Source organism: Rutidosis leptorrhynchoides, chromosome 2 (genome assembly GCF_046630445.1).
Source record: "Rutidosis leptorrhynchoides isolate AG116_Rl617_1_P2 chromosome 2, CSIRO_AGI_Rlap_v1, whole genome shotgun sequence".
Lineage (NCBI taxonomy): Eukaryota > Viridiplantae > Streptophyta > Magnoliopsida > Asterales > Asteraceae > Rutidosis > Rutidosis leptorrhynchoides.
Genome location: NC_092334.1, coordinates 412,238,876 through 412,257,618, shown reverse-complemented (window position 1 = coordinate 412,257,618; position 18,743 = coordinate 412,238,876).

The window sequence follows — 18,743 nt, the reverse complement described above, 5'->3', positions numbered from 1 at the left end:
TCGACGGAAATGACTACCTCTTTCAAAAACGACTTGTAACTTGTATTTCCGACTATAAACTTATAATTTTTCTGTTTATATTCATAAAATAGAGTTCAATATGAAACCATAGCAATTTGATTCACTCAAAACGGATTTAAAATGAAGAAGTTATGGGTAAAACAAGATTGGATAATTTTTCTCATTTTAGCTACGTGAAAATTGGTAACAAATCTATTCCAACCATAACTTAATCAACTTGTATTGTATATTATGTAATCTTGAGATACCATAAACACGTATAAAATGTTTCGACCTATCATGTCGACACATCTATATATATTTCGGAACAACCATAGACACTCTATATGTGAATGTTGGAGTTAGCTATACAGGGTTGAGGTTGATTCCAAAATATATATAGTTTGAGTTGTGATCAATACTGAGATACGTATACACTGGGTCGTGGATTGATTCAAGATAATATTTATCGATTTATTTCTGTACATCTAACTGTGGACAACTAGTTGTAGGTTACTAACGAGGACAGCTGACTTAATAAACTTAAAACATCAAAATATATTAAAAGTGTTGTAAATATATTTTGAACATACTTTGATATATATGTATATATTGTTATAGGTTCGTGAATCAACCAGTGGCCAAGTCTTACTTCCCGACGAAGTAAAAATCTGTGAAAGTGAGTTATAGTCCCACTTTTAAAAATCTAATATTTTTGGGATGAGAATATATGCAGGTTTTATAAATGATTTACAAAATAGACACAAGTACGTGAAACTACATTCTATGGTTGAATTATCGAAATCGAATATGCCCCTTTTTATTAAGTCTGGTAATCTAAGAATTAGGGAACAGACACCCTAATTGACGCGAATCCTAAAGATAGATCTATTGGGCCTAACAAACCCCATCCAAAGTACCGGATGCTTTAGTACTTCGAAATTTATATCATATCCGAAGGATGTCCCGGAATGATGGGGATATTCTTATATATGCATCTTGTTAATGTCGGTTACCAGGTGTTCACCATATGAATGATTTTTATCTCTATGTATGGGATGTGTATTGAAATATGAAATCTTGTGGTCTATTATTATGATTTGATATATATAGGTTAAACCTATAACTCACCAACATTTTTGTTGACGTTTTAAGCATGTTTATTCTCAGGTGATTATTAAGAGCTTCCGCTGTCGCATACTTAAATAAGGACGAGATTTGGAGTCCATGCTTGTATGATATTGTGTAAAAACTGCATTCAAGAAACTTATTTTGTTGTAACATATTTGTATTGTAAACCATTATGTAGTGGTCGTGTGTAAACAGGATATTTTAGATTATCATTATTTGATAATCTACGTAAAGCTTTTTAAACCTTTATTGATGAAATAAAGGTTATGGTTTGTTTTAAAATGAATGCAGTCTTTGAAAAACGTCTCATATAGAGGTCAAAACCTCGCAACGAAATCAATTAATATGGAACGTTTTTAATCAATAAGAACGGGACATTTCAGATACCAAATATATCAATCGAAAGAGTTGCTGTTTGTAATATCGCAACTAAATAAAAGTTACCCCGTAACACCTTGTACTGTCAGTGTCGTTGAATCATTATTATGTATCCAAAGACCAACGGTCAAATGGACAGAGACGTCACTCTCAGTAGCGCTACTCACAATAACTAAGCTTGCATCTTATACCTCAGCAATTAGCAATATTATGGTGGGGATTTAGCATGCCAAAGCACGTATATAGCATAAAAGTTTGAGTACTTTTGTCTAAACGTAAAACAGTTATAAAAGTTGCGCATGTTTTCTAAGCCCAAAAATATATATAAAAAGGGAGCAGATGAACTCACGATACTATATTTCGTATTTCGTAATAATTAAGCTTATGAGCGGCACTGAACAAGTGCATAGTTGTCCTCGGATTCACGAACCTATATCAAGTATGTACATTAAAACATATAATGACAATTAACCTATTTATATATTAATATTATTAACGTACTTCCTATATTAATAATTAATTAATTTATTAGTTATATTCCTTTTTATATATTTCAAATTAATACTTAATATATGTATATATCATATTTAAAGTATATGATGTGTCTTTTATTATAAATATCATATTTTAGTGTTTAGACGTATCATATCATGTATTAAAACTTATTATATTTGTTTTTAATATTTGAAATAAGTATTAAATGTTAGTTTTAAAAAGGTAAATTAAAATATTTTATTGTTAGTAATAATCATAAAAATAATGATATTAGTATTAATATTAATAACCTTAATAGTAATTGTAGTTCTTAATAAAAATGATCAGTTTAATAATAATGATAATGAAAATAATAGTTTTGATAATAATACTAATAAAGATAAAATGATACTAATACTAATAACAATGATAATGATAATAATTTGTATTGTTTTCGAAATAATAGTAATAATAATTCTAATCATAATCATAATAACAATAACTAATAATAATAATAATAATAATAATAATAATAATAATGATAATAATATAAGTTATTTTAATGGTGACAATAATATTCATGATATTAATAATACTTATTAACATAACAGTAATTAATAATAATAATAATAATAATAATAATAATAATAATAATAATAATAATAATAATAATAATAATAATAATAATAATAATAATAATAATAATAATAATAATAATAACAAGGATAATAATAATGATAATAATGAAAATAAAAGACTACCTTTAATTGTTTTTCCAAAAAAAAAAAATGCTAACGACCGGGCTCGAACCCGCGACCTCCCGTTCACAAGACAACACCCAAACCGTCCAAGCTGTTTCGTTTTTCTGTTATATTACCATTGTTTATTTATTTAACCCGTATTCTATGTTCATCATCTTCTTCCCCAATTCAGTCGACCAGAACCATTACAACAACCTTTTAATTATTAAAACTTGTAATTTAAATTGAAACATTTCAGTTTGTATGGATTTTTATTTACCAGAAAAGAAGAAAAAAAAATTAAAAGAACTGCAGCAGCAGTTTTGTACTTGACGAAAAAAAAAACTTATAACTTGATTCAATAATTAAGACGTTTTTAGACTATGGTTCCTTCAAGAAATAGTTTGAAAATCATACCTATAAACTATTAGAATCGTCAATTGTACTTAAAACACCATAACGGCTTCGAATTTCTTTATGATCTAACCGTTTGACTTTTTTAAAAAAAACTTTGACTCAATAATTCAGGCTCGATAGAAAGAATTGGGAGTTGGGATTTTACAGATAGTATGAATGAAGGGTTCCTAATAAAACCACATTTATAGATTTTTAAATGGATTTTGATTTCGAAGTTTTGGAAAAAAAATAAAAGAAACAGAGAACTGGAGCTCGTGTTTTTTTTTTTATTTGATTGCAGTATTCTACCATCCCGTATATAAACGAAAACGATGATGCTAATCAAATGTGTAAAGCAGTATCTTGATCATTGTTTAATGTTAATGGGTTGATCACGATCAAGCAATCAAACAGAAATAAAAGCAGATAATTATACAAAAATATAAAAGCAAATTCACGATCGATTAAAAATGGAAAAACAGATTAAGATCACCTAATGCTAATCACGATCAGTTAAAAAATTTCAAAAGCAGTATATACCTAATTTAGGTATTAGGTCATGTCTGATTCTTTTTATTTAATTAATATTAATAATTAATAATAATAATATTAATAATAATTATTATATTAATAATAATAATACTTTTAATATTATTAATAATAATAATAATAATAATAATAATACTCAATAATGATAATAATGTTTATGATTTCATTAATGGTAATAATAATGATATTAATAATAATAATAATAATAATAATAATAGATTGTAGTATAATAATAATACTTATAATAATAATACTGTTAAATACAAGGTTAATGATAATTATTAATCATAACAATATTATTAATAATAAGTTGTATTAATTTAACAATAATGATATTTATAATAATTTTAATAATTTTAGTCAAGTGATAATACTAATAATATTATTAATTATGATAATGATAATTATTAATATTAATAATAATAATTATAATAATATTAATAATAATACTGATGATTGTAAATGATATATATATATACACACATATATACTTACATATCTTTTTATAGCCGGTTGTTCGTGAATCTTTGGAAACAGTCGAAGTTAGTTTAAATTTAATCGAAAATTTTCCGGGTTATCACACAAAATAACACGCGATAACTCCTAGTACCAACATGACCAAAGTCCTTACCGTGAACTTGATTACCCAAACCACCAAACATGCGAATCTCTTCAATAGATTCGTCTCTAGGACACCGCACCAATAGATATCTGTATATATACACCACTATACAATATAATAATAAACGTACACAAGTACACCACAACAACAAGTCAACCTACAACCTAGGTGACTATCACTAAAACAACGTCCAAGTTCGCCTACTTATATTAGGCACTAGCTACCTAAGGCACTAATATACACGCAAAAAAGGCCCCACATTGGACAAGCACAAGTTCTAGTTAGTCACCTACTCTAAGGTACTAACAATTCTCAATCCGACCCATATTCCTACAAGTCCCGCAATTAATGCATAACCACCAATAAGTCTAAGACTATTCACCTATCCCAAGGTCACCTAATTCCCTTAGACTATGCTCTGATACCACTTGTAACGACCCAACTTCGTTTTACCAAAAACACGACTTAATTTTTTATTTTTTTTACAACAGACCATATGGACGGCGTCCAGTAACAATAGACAGGACGGCGTCCAACAATCAGGACGGCGTCCAGTAACACTAAAATGTTCTGTGACTGAACACACCCAACCCACGTTATACTGGACAGTGTCTAACCAATCTGGACGGCGTCCAGGATACCTGATCAATCCCATTTCATTTCAAAATATACTAAACACTTCCAATCCATACCAAAACGATTTTTAACAACCCAATCAAGTTTTACATCAATAAAACGTTAAATAAAAGTGTTTACACCACAAATACGGGTTAAGACTCAATAACCCAACCCAATACCAAGAGCATAATCCTGGGGACTACTAAATCCCCAATCCGCGTCCATATCTCCAAAAGCTACCCCATCGAGCCCAAGCGCTACAATGCATCTAGCCTAACAACTAGCTAGCTTCATAATCACAATACCTGTAAAAAAGTAAACAACGAGAGGTGTAAGCATAAAGCTTAGTGAATGCAATAATTATACATATACATATATAACCTACTTACTTGCAATCACTTACACAATTACCGCATACACGCTAGCAATATAATTAGCATACCATCGCAAAGTATAACGCTAAATCTCCAATACGCAAGCTAGCACAAGTAATAGCATATAACTCGAACAATATAATATGCTACACTACAACACATAACCATGGTTAACCAATCGTATAAGGGAATGGCGCTCGCGAATGGCCATCGGAGTTCCCAACATCCATTAGTGTACTTAACATTGCGTATCACTAACCCCCGGGTGGCATCTTAACACCTCGATACTTCACCCTGGGTGGCATCTTAACACCTCGATGCTTCACCCGTCAATATACTTTCCGGAGTGGTGTCTTAACACCTTGACACTTCACTCCCGGGTGGCATCTTAACACCTCGATACTTCACCCCGAGTGGCATCTTAACACCTCGATGCTTCACCCGTCAAACATTCCGGAGTGGAGTCTTAACACTTCGACACTTCACTCATCACGTGAAACGTGGTGTCTTAGCACCTCGACACTTCACATTTCACGCTACACAAATAAATACATTATATACGTGCATGCATAATTATTCCACTCACCTCGAACTCGAGCAATACAAAGCATGCGTGAAATCTCCACCAAACGCAACCGAGCAAGCTTTTACCTATAATATGCATATAGGTATACAAACAATCAACATACATTCTCTACGAGAGAATTCGACTACAACACCCTTAACCAAGTGATTCTATCAAACTCAACAACTCGCCCATTTAGGCACCTAAAAAGGACTTCACCAATTACCACTACGGGTGGTAATTTCGACCCATTCAAACAAGTACACACTAACACTTAATGCACTTGGTCTTGCAAAAATCAACCCATAAGTGCAACTTGACCCAAATTGCACTTAACCACCAAAACAAGTCAAGTTCGACCCATAAGCACCATTACTAGTGAGTTTGTCATAAAATCACCAATTTAACACTTAACACAAAATTTTGACTTCCCTTTGACCAAATTAGGTTTAAGTCACTTCGAATTGTCAAATTACACCCAAAGTACCTACAATCACTAACAACTAGTGATTGTATCTCAAAATCATCATTTGACACCAAACTTCAATAACACTTGACCCATTTCAACACAAAACCCATTTTGACCCACATTAGGGTTTACACCCAAAAATCAAGTCAACACAACACCAAAAACACTAGTACACAAGTGTTCTAAGGTTTAACCAACACGTGCAAGACTCAAACTTACAATTTCACTAATCAAAACCCTAAGTCACCAATTTGGGTTTACTTACATGAATCTTACCCAAAACCCTCAAATTTCACAATAAATGGGTTTATAACTCTAACTAACACAAACCCTAACTCAAACATGAATCTTAAACAATGAAATTCGGATTTAGAATTTACCATAACAATCAAAACGTAGCCGAGAATGAAAGGAACAACTTTAACTCTTGAGCTTTGGCGAGAACCGGGCTTCTTCCTCGTAGATCGGAGCTTTCTCACACTAAAATCACCTTCTCTCACTAGAATATGTTGGGAGTGTTTTGTGAAGGTGAAAATGGGGATAAGAATGAGATTGGATCAGTTCTAATGGCTCAAAACCGACCCCCAAGTGATAAGACACACATACCCTTTTAAATTCATTAAAATTCCAACAGCTGGCTTGTCAGGCCATTTGTACGGCGTCCAAAATGGTTGGACGGCGTCCAAATCAACTGGATCAATTTTCTGAACTAGTTTTGGTCGTAACTTTCAAACCGTAACTCCGTTTTTGATGAATCAAATTTCGTTGGAAACGTAATGAGATTTACTATCCAATGGTAAGGTTTTAGAAAATTAACTCAAACTTTATTTGGGATCCAAATATACGCTTACATGCCTCGTAACTCGAATGACGTCCAAAATAACGCGTAACTGAAAAATGGGATGTTACACATCTAAACTACCTGAACTGACGAGTGTTAAGGTTATTCGTAGCTTTCTTAGTCATGTGGGATTTTATCAGCGATTCATAAAAGATTTTTCTAAAATCGCCTGCCCCATGACTAGGCTTCTTAAGAAGGACGTTCCTTGATTTAACGACGATTGCAAGAACGCCTTCTCCATTCTCAAAACCAAGCTCACACAAGCTCCTATAATTGTATCTCCTGATTTCAGTTTACCTTTTGAGCTAATGTGTGATGCTAGCGATTATGCATTGGGAGCAGTCTTAGGACAATGCCACGATAATCATTTTCGTCCAATTTACTATGCGAGTAGGATACTAACGGGAACTCAAATCAATTATACCACAAATGAAAAGAGGTCTTCGCGGTTGTCTTCGCGTTTGATAAATTTTGACCTTATTTGGTGTTGTCTAATACCATTGTCTATACCGATCACTCGGCCCTTAAGTACCTTTTTGCTAAGCAAGATGCTAAGCAACGTCTCATTCATCGAGTTCTTTACCTACAAGAATTCAATATTGATATTCGCGATAAAAAAGGGGCCGAGAATCTCGCTGCTGACCATCTTTCTCGACTTGAGAATCCTAATCTAGAAAATTCAATGAGTCGGATGTGAAAGACATGTTTCCCGATGAGTTTTTGATGCGGGTCGACAATGACCTGAAAGTCTCATGGTTTGCGGATTTTGCAAATTACTTAGCCTCGGGTATTCTTCAAAAGGGGTTTTCTTATCAGCAAAAGAAGAAATTCACTGCGGATTTGAAATATTACTTTTGGGATCACCCTCATATTTTTCGAGTTTGTGCGGATCAAGTGATTCGCCGGTGTGTGTACGGTAAAGAAGCTCAACAAATTCTTGAGCATTGTCATCAAGGTCCCACCGGTGGTCACTATGGACTAAACCATACCGCTAAGAAAGTTTTTGACTCGGGCTTTTATTGGCCCTATATTTTTAAGGATGCTCATGCATTTGTCCGCACTTGTGATGCATGCTAAAGAACGGGCACCATCACCAAACGGGATGAAATGCCACAAACTGGCATCCAAGTATGTGAAGTTTTCGATGCGTGGGGAATTGATTTCATGGGTCCCTTCCCAAGTTCCCACAAGTGCAAATATATCTTAGTAGCCATCGACTATGTATCTAAATGGGCAGAGGCCAAAGCTTTGCCCATGAACAATGCATGGGTGGTGGTAAACTTTTTGAAAAACCTCTTTTCGCGCTGTGGAATTCCAAAGACGCTCATTTTCGATCGTGGCACGCACTTTGCTAACTAACTTCTCAAAAAGGTGTTAAAGAAGTATGGTGTGACTCATCGATTCTCCACCTCTTATCACCGCAAATGAGTGGAAAGTGGAGAATACTAATCGTGCTTTGAAGCTTATCCTTGAAAAAAGGGTTAATGATAATCCTAAGATTTGGCAACGCAAATTAGATGACGCGTTGTGGAACTTCCAAACCGCGTTCAAAACGCCCATCGGGACCACACCGTTTCGACTTATTAATGGAAAAGCGTGCCATCTTCCGGTAAAGGTGGAACATCGAGCGTATTGGGCATTGAAGAATTGTAACATGGACTTGGAGAAAGCTAGTGAGAGTAGGATGTTGCAATTAAATGAGTTAGATGAGTTGAGGTTAGAAGCATATAAGAGTTCGGTCTCGTATAAAGAGAAAACGAAACGTTGGCATGATGCCCGTTTAAGAGATAAGAAGGAGTTTGCCCCGGGGGATAAGGTTCTTGTATTTAACTCGCATTTTAAATTTTCCCCCGGGAAGTTGAAGTCCCGTTGGACGGGACCTTATGAGGTGAAGATGATGAAACATGACTAGGAACTTCGAAATCAACAAGTTTAATTCATATAAAGGAGGAATTAGTGAATCAAACCAATCTAGTGAATATGTGAAGCTTTTTGGGATTAAATTAGTCAAACCACAACAAGGATTGTGTGATTAGATTAATGCCTAGAGCTAATATTCACCTCTGGAGTGATTTGGGTTGAGAGAGAATCGGATTTGGCTACCAGATCTGAGTGATGTGTTTATAATGAGAGGCTTAACCTAAAATGAAGAACATAACACTTAAATACCCCTGATGTTGTGTCAACCGCGCGAGTCAGCTGTCACTCGTACGAGTGATCTGTCTCAACCGTGCGGGTGATCACTCACTCGTGTATGTATACTCAGATTAGATTTGTGACTCAGCTCAGCTCAACTGTGTGTATGAGCTTGTCAGCCGTACGAGTGAGACTTCGCTCGTACATCTGACAGAGTCTAATAATGTCAGACACCCTTATCTCATTCCTGCAGTACTTGTAAACACATATAAACATAGATAGAATAATAACGAGCAATCATGGTAGCCCATAAACTGAAGTACTAATCACAAACGTAAGCTAGATGTCTAGGGACTTACAGAAAATGCATCAACAGAAGAAAGCATTCCCGACGGGTTATGTTAAGTTAATCGGGAATGGGAACACATTTAAGGTGAATGGTCATCGTTTAAAACTCTACTATGATGGAGTTGATGTAACAGACTGAAACCAGGGTTAGAAGTGAAAAAGAAAAAGAGAAGACTCAGAAAGATTAGACCTCTGAGAATCTTCAGTTGCTGGTAATTGGTGAGTGGGTCTATCTTCGGATAGAGTTTAAGTAGCAAATCATGCTACTGAGGATTACTCTGATTACCCTGTGTAGTGTAGTGATTGCCATGCTAGTTGGATAGTTGCATGCTATGTGATTAATCTATTGTATATGTGCACTGTGTTTGACACCAGCTGTTCCTAGGGAGGTTGGGGATTTGCAACTGTTCCCAGGGAGGTTGCAGTCCGTGTGAGGTCAACCATTCCAAGGGAGGTTGAGTCCAAGTCCTACAGTATGTTTAGTATAGCATAGAAGAACGCATATGTTGCGTTTGGATAGTTATGCAGAGACTGGTAGGAAGGACTATCGGTAGATCCTAGTTTGATCAGCTAGGTCGTGTGCCCGTACAAGCCGCCGATCCTCATATTGTCGTTGTTTGTATGCTTGATGGTTGTTAGCATGTTAGTTGACTGTTGTATGATGGATTGTTTAAGCTTAATCTGTAGATAGATTCCATTCACTTAGCGGTGCGTTAATCCCCCACATTCCTCCCCCTGCAGGTTTAGCTACTGCTACTGGGATCAGAACATGATGTAGAAGACATGTTTGACTTGGAACCCTGATGTAGGCTTTTGTAACCGTGTTTGTAATAAAGTAACACCGTTTGTTAAAGTTAAACTTAAGCTTTTGTACTAATGTAATTAAGGTTGTGGTTTTACTAAATAAGACTTTCGCTGTGTTATAAAAAAAATGGTCGGTGTTGCAAGTTGGTATCAGAGCATAGGTTTGACAGCAAGTACATGCATGTATCTTGTTCTCAAACCTTGAGTAGAGTCAAACATGTTCGTGGGTAGGGCTATGTAACAGACTGAAACCCGGGCTAGTTGTAAGTGGACTATTTTGCCCTTAGGGTTTTATTATGTGTTTTATATGCTTTTAATTAATATTGTGCTTTATTATTATTTATCTATATGGTTAGATGCGCTTTGTGACCAGGGTCCCAAGGGTGGTTGGTTTATTTAATTTGGACCTCGTTAGGGTACTTTACCAGTTGTGTTAAGTTGTTAGATAACTGGTAAATACCCGTGTGTTGTGTAGTGGGGGAAAAGGCAGCCTTAAGTGAGTATCTTAGAAGTAATACTTCCATTTTCACAAAAAGTCCCCAAATCCACCTCCCGTCCTTTACATCCCCACCTAACCAAACCATAATTCCCCATTGTTGATCTTGAGCTTGAATTGGTCTTGAAATCACGTTCTTTACACTCTGCTGATTCTTTTAAGGTATGAATCATGAGCTTTCATGATCAATTTAGTGTTAAAATGGTGTTTTTAAGTGTATTTGCTCAAAAGCTTGATTTTGTGTCAAAATCCATGGATTTGATGTTGTTATGGTCAAAACTTTGTGGGTTTATAGTCTATAACATGTAGTAATTGAGTTGTGGTAAGTTTTGGTGTCGAAAACGAGCTCTAGATTGAGTTTTGGTGAATTTAGCTTGAAGTCCGTCGGTTGTGCTCAGAATCTGCAGATGATGAACACAGTCCGACTGGCGACTGAACCGACCGACTGAGTTTGACTTTCGACCGATTGTGGATATACCAAATAAGTCGACCGATTGGGAAAGTCAGTCGACCGGTCGTGTCAACAGTCAACCGACTGTCTACGTCAGTCGACCGATTGAGGAGACAGTCGATCGACTGTGTGTCCAGGGCAGAATGTTTTACCAAAGTGCCTTTTTCTAGCCGTTATGCTGCCTGTTTGTATTTTGGTGTTCAGGATATAAATTTTGAAAGTGCATAAGTGTTAGGTGGACTTTTAGCGGCGCTTTTTGTGACTGATTTTCTGTACTGTGCTGTTTTGTGTTAACGGACAGAAACTAACTTGATTTGCCTTATGTTCAGGTGATAAGGATAAGAAAGCCGCTCAGTGATAGATTATCTGAGCTAGTTGCTGGTATTCTGTGAGTGAGTCTATCTACGGATAGAGTTTAAGTAGCATAACATGCTACTGTGGTTGACTCCTTTACCATGCATAGTGTAGGCATTGCCATGTTAGAATAATATAGTATGTCTGATGTTGTATGTGAATTTTGTGTACACTGTGTGAATGGCACCAGTCGAGCCTAGGGAGACTGGGGACTCGAGACCGTTCCTAGGAGAGGTTAGAGTCCGTATGAGGTCGACCGTGCCTAGGGGAGGTTGGGTCCATAGGCTACTAATTGTGGAGTATAGTGTGAACGATGCACCCCCTGCATCTGGATAGCTATACTGTGAATTGAGTAGCAGGAACTATCGGTAGACTCAGGCCCGATCAGCTGAGAGTTGTGTGCTCGTACAAGCTGCCGATCCTTGTATTGTCTTATTGTATGCTAGTTGGTAGTTAGCAAGTGTTGTTGTTAGTATATAGCTTGTGTGTGGCTTAAGCTATATCTGTTAGATAGATTCCATTCACTTAGCGGTGCGCTAATCCCCCACATATTCTCCCCTTGCAGGTTTAGGTACTGCTAGTCGGGATGGGTGCTGATGCAGAAGATATGTTTGACAACCCTACTCTGATGTGGACTTTTGTTTAAATCATGTTTTGTAATAACGTAACACCGTTGTGTAAACTTAAACTTAATTACATGGGTTAATGTAATGACGTGACCTATACTGTGTTAATTAATAAAGTCTTCCGCTATGTTTAAAAAAAAATGGCCGGTGTGACAAGTTGGTATCAGAGCATGGTTTGGCAGCAAATACGTGCGCGCATTTTGTTCCCAAACCCTGAGGCAAGTCAAACATGTCTGTGGGAGTGGGGGCTAAGTGAAAATAGGATATACTTGTGTTAGTTGTAGTTGAACTAACTGTTATCCATTAAGCTTTTGTGTGAGCTGTTTTGTAGCACAGGTATGGCTGATAGAAATGCAACTGGCCCATCCAACCCCGGAACATTCAGAGCACTAGAAGAGGGTGTTGAGTCTGATGATGATCAGAATAGTTACATCCTTCAGTTAGAAAGCAAGCTAAAAGAGGCTGATGACAAAATTAATGAGCTTGAATTAGCGAGGCATTCTGGAAATGATGATACACCACCTGGATTCCCAACCGCGCAATCCCAAACGATACCTAATATGCACCAGAACCATTTTCAGAATCAAATACCTAACCAATACTATATGCCACCGCAAAACACTTTTACTTACCAAAATCCCATGATGATGAATCCATACCAAAAGCAAATGTTCCAACAACCTTACATGCAACCACCCAAAAAGTGTACTTATAAGAACTTTCGTGATTGCAAACCCTCCGAGTTTTCTGGAAGTACTGATCCGACTGTAACTCTCAATTGGTTGCGAGAAATTGAAAGGGTATTTAAAGCGTGTCAGTGTGAACCTGAGCTGAAAGTAACATATGCTAGTTGAGTATTGAAAGGTAGGGCTATGATTTGGTGAGATTCTTTGATTTCCAGTATACCGAAAGAGCAAGTGAGTATGATCACATGGGAGCAGTTTCATGGGAAGGTGTGTGAACAGTATTGTAATCCATTTGATATGAACCGAATCAAGACTGAGTTTCTTTAAATGAAGATGACACCTCAAATGATGATCGATGAGGTAGTAGAGAAGTATATGGATAAACTGAGATTTGTACAACAATGGGTGCCAGACGAAGCGTCTCGTATCCAGCATTTTGTTAATATCATTTTGCCAGAGTACCGTGTAGTGACCCGAACTTTTCCATGTTTATATACATATTAAATGAAATTGTTATTTACATGATTAAGTGTTTCCAACATGTTAAGCAATCAAACTTGTTAAGACTTGATTAATTGAAATAGGTTTCATATAGACAATTGACCACCCAAGTTGACCGGTGATTTACGAACGTTAAAACTTGTAAAAACTATATGATGACATATATATGGTATATATATAGTTAACATGATATTATGATAAGTAAACATATCATTAAGTATATTAACACTGAACTACATATGTAAAAGCAAGACTACTAACTTAATGATTTTGAAACGAGACATATATGTAACGATTATCGTTGTAACGACATTTAATGTATATATATCATATTAAGAGATATTCATACATCATATTATCATGATAATATAATAATTTAAAATCTCATTTTATATTATAAACATTGGGTTAACAACATTTAACAAGATCGTTAACCTAAAGGTTTCAAAACAACACTTACATGTAACGACTAACGATGACTTAACGACTCAGTTAAAATGTATATACATGTAGTGTTTTAATATGTATTCATACACTTTTGAAAGACTTCAAGACACTTATCAAAATACTTCTACTTAACAAAAATGATTACAATTACATCCTCGTTCAGTTTCATCAACAATTCTACTCGTATGCACCCGTATCCGTACTCGTACAATACACAGCTTTTAGATGTATGTACTATTGGTATATACACTCCAATGATCAGCGCTTAGCAGCCCATGTGAGTCACCTAACACATGTGGGAACCATCATTTGGCAACTAGCATGAAATATCTCATAAAATTACAAAAATATGAGTAATCATTCATGACTTATTTACATGAAAACAAAATTACATATCCTTTATATCTAATCCATACACCAACGACCAAAAACACCTACAAACACTTTCATTCTTCAATTTTCTTCATTTAATTGATCTCTCTCAAGTTCTATCTTCAAGTTCTAAGTGTTCTTCATAAATTCTACAAGTTCTAGTTTCATAAAATCAAGAATACTTCCAAGTTTGCTAGCTTACTTCCAATCTTGTAGAGTGATCATCCAACCTCAAGAAATCTTTCTTATTTACAGTAAGGTATCTTTCTAATACAAGGTAATACTCATATTCAAACTTTGATTCAATTTCTATAACTATAACAATCTTATTTCGAGTAGAAATCTTACTTGAACTTGTTTTTCGTGTCATGATTCTGCTTCAAGAACTTTCAAGCCATCCAAGGATCCTTTGAAGCTAGATCCATTTTTCTCATTTCCAGTAGCTTTATCCAGAAAACTTGAGGTAGTAATGATGTTCATAACATCATTCGATTCATACATATAAAGCTATCTTATTCGAAGGTTTAAACTTGTAATCACTAGAACATAGTTTAGTTAATTCTAAACTTGTTCGCAAACAACAGTTAATCCTTCTAACTTGACTTTTAAAATCAACTAAACACATGTTCTATATCTATATTATATGCTAACTTAATGATTTAAAACCTGGAAACACGAAGAACACTGTAAAACCGGACATACGCCGTCGTAGTAACACCGCAGGCTGTTTTGGGTTAGTTAATTAAAAACTATGATAAACTTTAATTTAAAATTTGTTCTTCTGGGAAAATGTTTTTTTATGAACATGAAACTATATCCAAAAATCATGGTTAAACTCAAAGTGGAAGTATGTTTTCTAAAATGGTCATCTAGACGTCGTTCTTTCGACTGAAATGACTACCTTTACAAAAACGACTTGTAACTTATATTTCCGACTAAAAACCTATACTTTTTCTGTTTGGATTCATAAAATAGAGTTCAATATGAAACCATAGCAATTTGATTCACTCAAAACGGATTTAAAATGAAGAAGTTATGGGTAAAACAAGATTGGATAATTTTTCTTGTTGTAGCAACGTGAAAATTGGTAACAAATCTATATTAATCATATCCTAGCTAACTTATATTGTATTACACATGTATTCTAATATATTATGTAATCTTGAGATACCATAGACACGTATGCAAATGTTTTGACATATCATATCGACCCATGTGTATATATTGTTTGGAACAACCATAGACACTCTATATGTAGTAATGAGGGAGTTAGCTATACAGGGTTGAGGTTGATTCCAAAAATATATATACTTTGAGTTGTGATCTAGCCTGAGACGTGTATACACTGGGTCGTGGATTGATTCAAGATAATATATATCAATTTTTTTCTGTACATCTAACGTTGGACAACTAGTTGTAGGTTACTAACGAGGACAGCTGACTTAATAAACTTAAAATATCAAAATGTATTAAAAGTGTTGTTAATATATTTTGAATATACTTTGATATGTATGTACATATTTGTTATAGGTTCGTGAATCGACCAGTGGCCAAGTCTTACTTCCCGACGAAGTAAAAATCTGTGAAAGTGAGTTATAGTCCCACTTTTAAAATCTAATATTTTTGGGATGAGAATACATGCAGGTTTTATAAATGATTTACAAAATAGACACAAGTACGTGAAACTACATTCTATGGTTGAATTATCGAAATCGAATATGCCCCTTTTTATTAAGTCTGGTAATCTAAGAATTAAGGAACAGACACCCTAATTGACGCGAATCCTAAAGATAGATCTATTGGGCCTAACAAACCCCATCCAAAGTACCGGATGCTTTAGTACTTCGAAATTTATATCATATCCGAAGGGTGTCCCGGAATGATGGGGATATTCTTATATATGCATCTTGTTAATGTCGGTTACCAGGTGTTCACCATATGAATGATTTATATCTCTATGTATGGGATGCGTATTGAAATATGAAATCTTGTGGTCTATTGTTACGATTTGATATATATATATATATATATATATATATATATATATATATATATATATATATATATATAGGTTAAACCTATAACTCACCAACATTTTTGTTGACGTTTAAAGCATGTTTATTCTCAGGTGAATACTAAGAGCTTCCGCTATTGCATACTAAAATAAGGACAAGATTTGGAGTCCATGTTTGTATGATATTGTGTAAAAACTGCATTCAAGAAACATATGTCGATGTAATATATTTCTATTGTAAACCATTATGTAATGGTCGTGTGTAAACAGTATATTTTAGATTATCATTATTTGATAATCTACGTAATGCTTTTGAAACCTTTATTGATAAAATAAAGGTTATGGTTGTTTTAAAATGAATGCAGTCTTTAAAAAACGTCTCATATAGAGGTCAAAACCTCGCAACAAAATCAATTAATATGGAACGTTTATAATCAATATGAACGGGACATTTCATACCGAACTTTTGTTAGAACAGCTACGTCGTTGTCTCAAGCTGTTGTGATGGCTAAGATGGTAGAAAGTGATGTTCAGGCCGCCAGAAACAGAATGTTTGGTAATGTGCTACAACAAGGTGGGCAAGTATCTGGTCAATCAGGATCTAAATTCAAGAAGTCTAGTGGGTTTAAATCGAAGGGTAAAAGTGGTCAGAGTAGTTCTGGGTCTGGTTCAGGTAAAGGGAATTGGTGTCACACGTTTCGATCTTCTCACAGTGGACAACGTTCTAAGGCTACAAGAAGATGTTTAAAGTGTGGTGTTGTTGGGCATGAGTCTTCAGCATGTCCGTATCCAAATAGTGTGTCACAAACCAGGGCATCGTGCGGTTAGTTGTCCGTCGAGGAGTGGTAGTTCCGGGGCAGGGTCAGGAGCGCGTTCAGCATCAGCCGTAGGGTCAACTGCCTCGAGTGGGCAGAAGAGGAAGAACCCTCCGACAGCAGAGGCTAGAGCTTTTTAGATGTCAGTGGAGAATGCTGTGGCAACCGACGAAGTGATCACCAGTATGTTTTTAATCAACTCAATACCTGCTAGCGTATTGTTTGATTGCGGTGCCAATAAGTGTTTTATGTACCTAGATTTCTGTGCTAAGTTGAAATTACCAGTTAATGTGTTACCCAAACCGGTTAGTGTAGAAGTAGCCGATGGTAAGACCACACCCATCACAACATATGTGTCTGGGGTTTATATAGAGAACGAAGGGAAGTCTTTCCCGGTGACTTGTTTAGTGTTACCTATTCCTAGCTTCGATGTAGTATTAGGAATGGATTGGTTGAGCTCACTTAGGGCTAATATTAAGTGTGATAGGAAAATGATTACCTTTCGTTCGACCGATGGAACCCGTGGTGTGGCCCGAGGGGAGCGGGGCGGGTATAATTTTTCGTTGATAACCATGATGAAAGCCAAAAAGTCGATGGTAAAGGGTTGTGAATCATTTCTTGCATATGTGATTGATGCAAAGAAAGAAAAGAAAACAGTGGCCGATATTCCGGTAGTATCAGAATTTCCTGAAGTGTTCCCAGATGAGTTACCAGGTCTACCGCCGGTAAGGGAAGTCGAATATAAGATTGAGTTGGTTCCTGGAACAACTCCAGTTGCAAAAGCTCCATACCAATTAGTGTCATCTGAAATCTGTGAAATGATGTCATAGATTCAAGAGTTATTAGATCTTGGGTTTATTCGACCGAGTTCTTCACCGTGGGGTGCTCCGGTATTGTTTGTTAAAAAGAAAGATGGGTCGATGCATATGTGTATTGATTATCGTGAATTGAACAAAAGAATAGTGAAGAATAAGTATCCGTTACCTCGAATAGACGATTTGTTCGATCAGTTACAGGGTGCTTCATTCTTTTCTAAGATAGACTTACGATCCGGGTATCATCAGGTTCGTGTTGCTGAATCAGATATACCGAAAACAGCGTTCAGAACAAGGTATGGTCATTATGAATTTCTTGTCATGCCGTTTGGGTTGACGAATGCGCCGGCAGTCTTCATGGATCTAATGAATAGAGTGTGTTGTCCATTCTTAGATAAGTTTGTGATTGTGTTTATTGACGACATATTGGTGTATTCGAAAACAGAGTGTGAACATGCTGAATACCTGAGACAGGTTTTAAATTTGTTGAAACGTGAGCAGCTATTTGTAAAATTTTCAAAATGTGAATTTTGGTTACGTGAAGTGTAGTTTTTGGGTCATGTGATTTGTGCCGAAGGTATAAAAGTTGATCCGATAAAGATAGAAGCGGTAATGAATTGGAATTCTCCGAAGACTCCGACTGAGATTAAGAGTTTTCTGGGATTGGCTTGTTATTATCGCAGGTTTATCAAAGATTTTTCTAAAATAGCGGGTCCGTTGA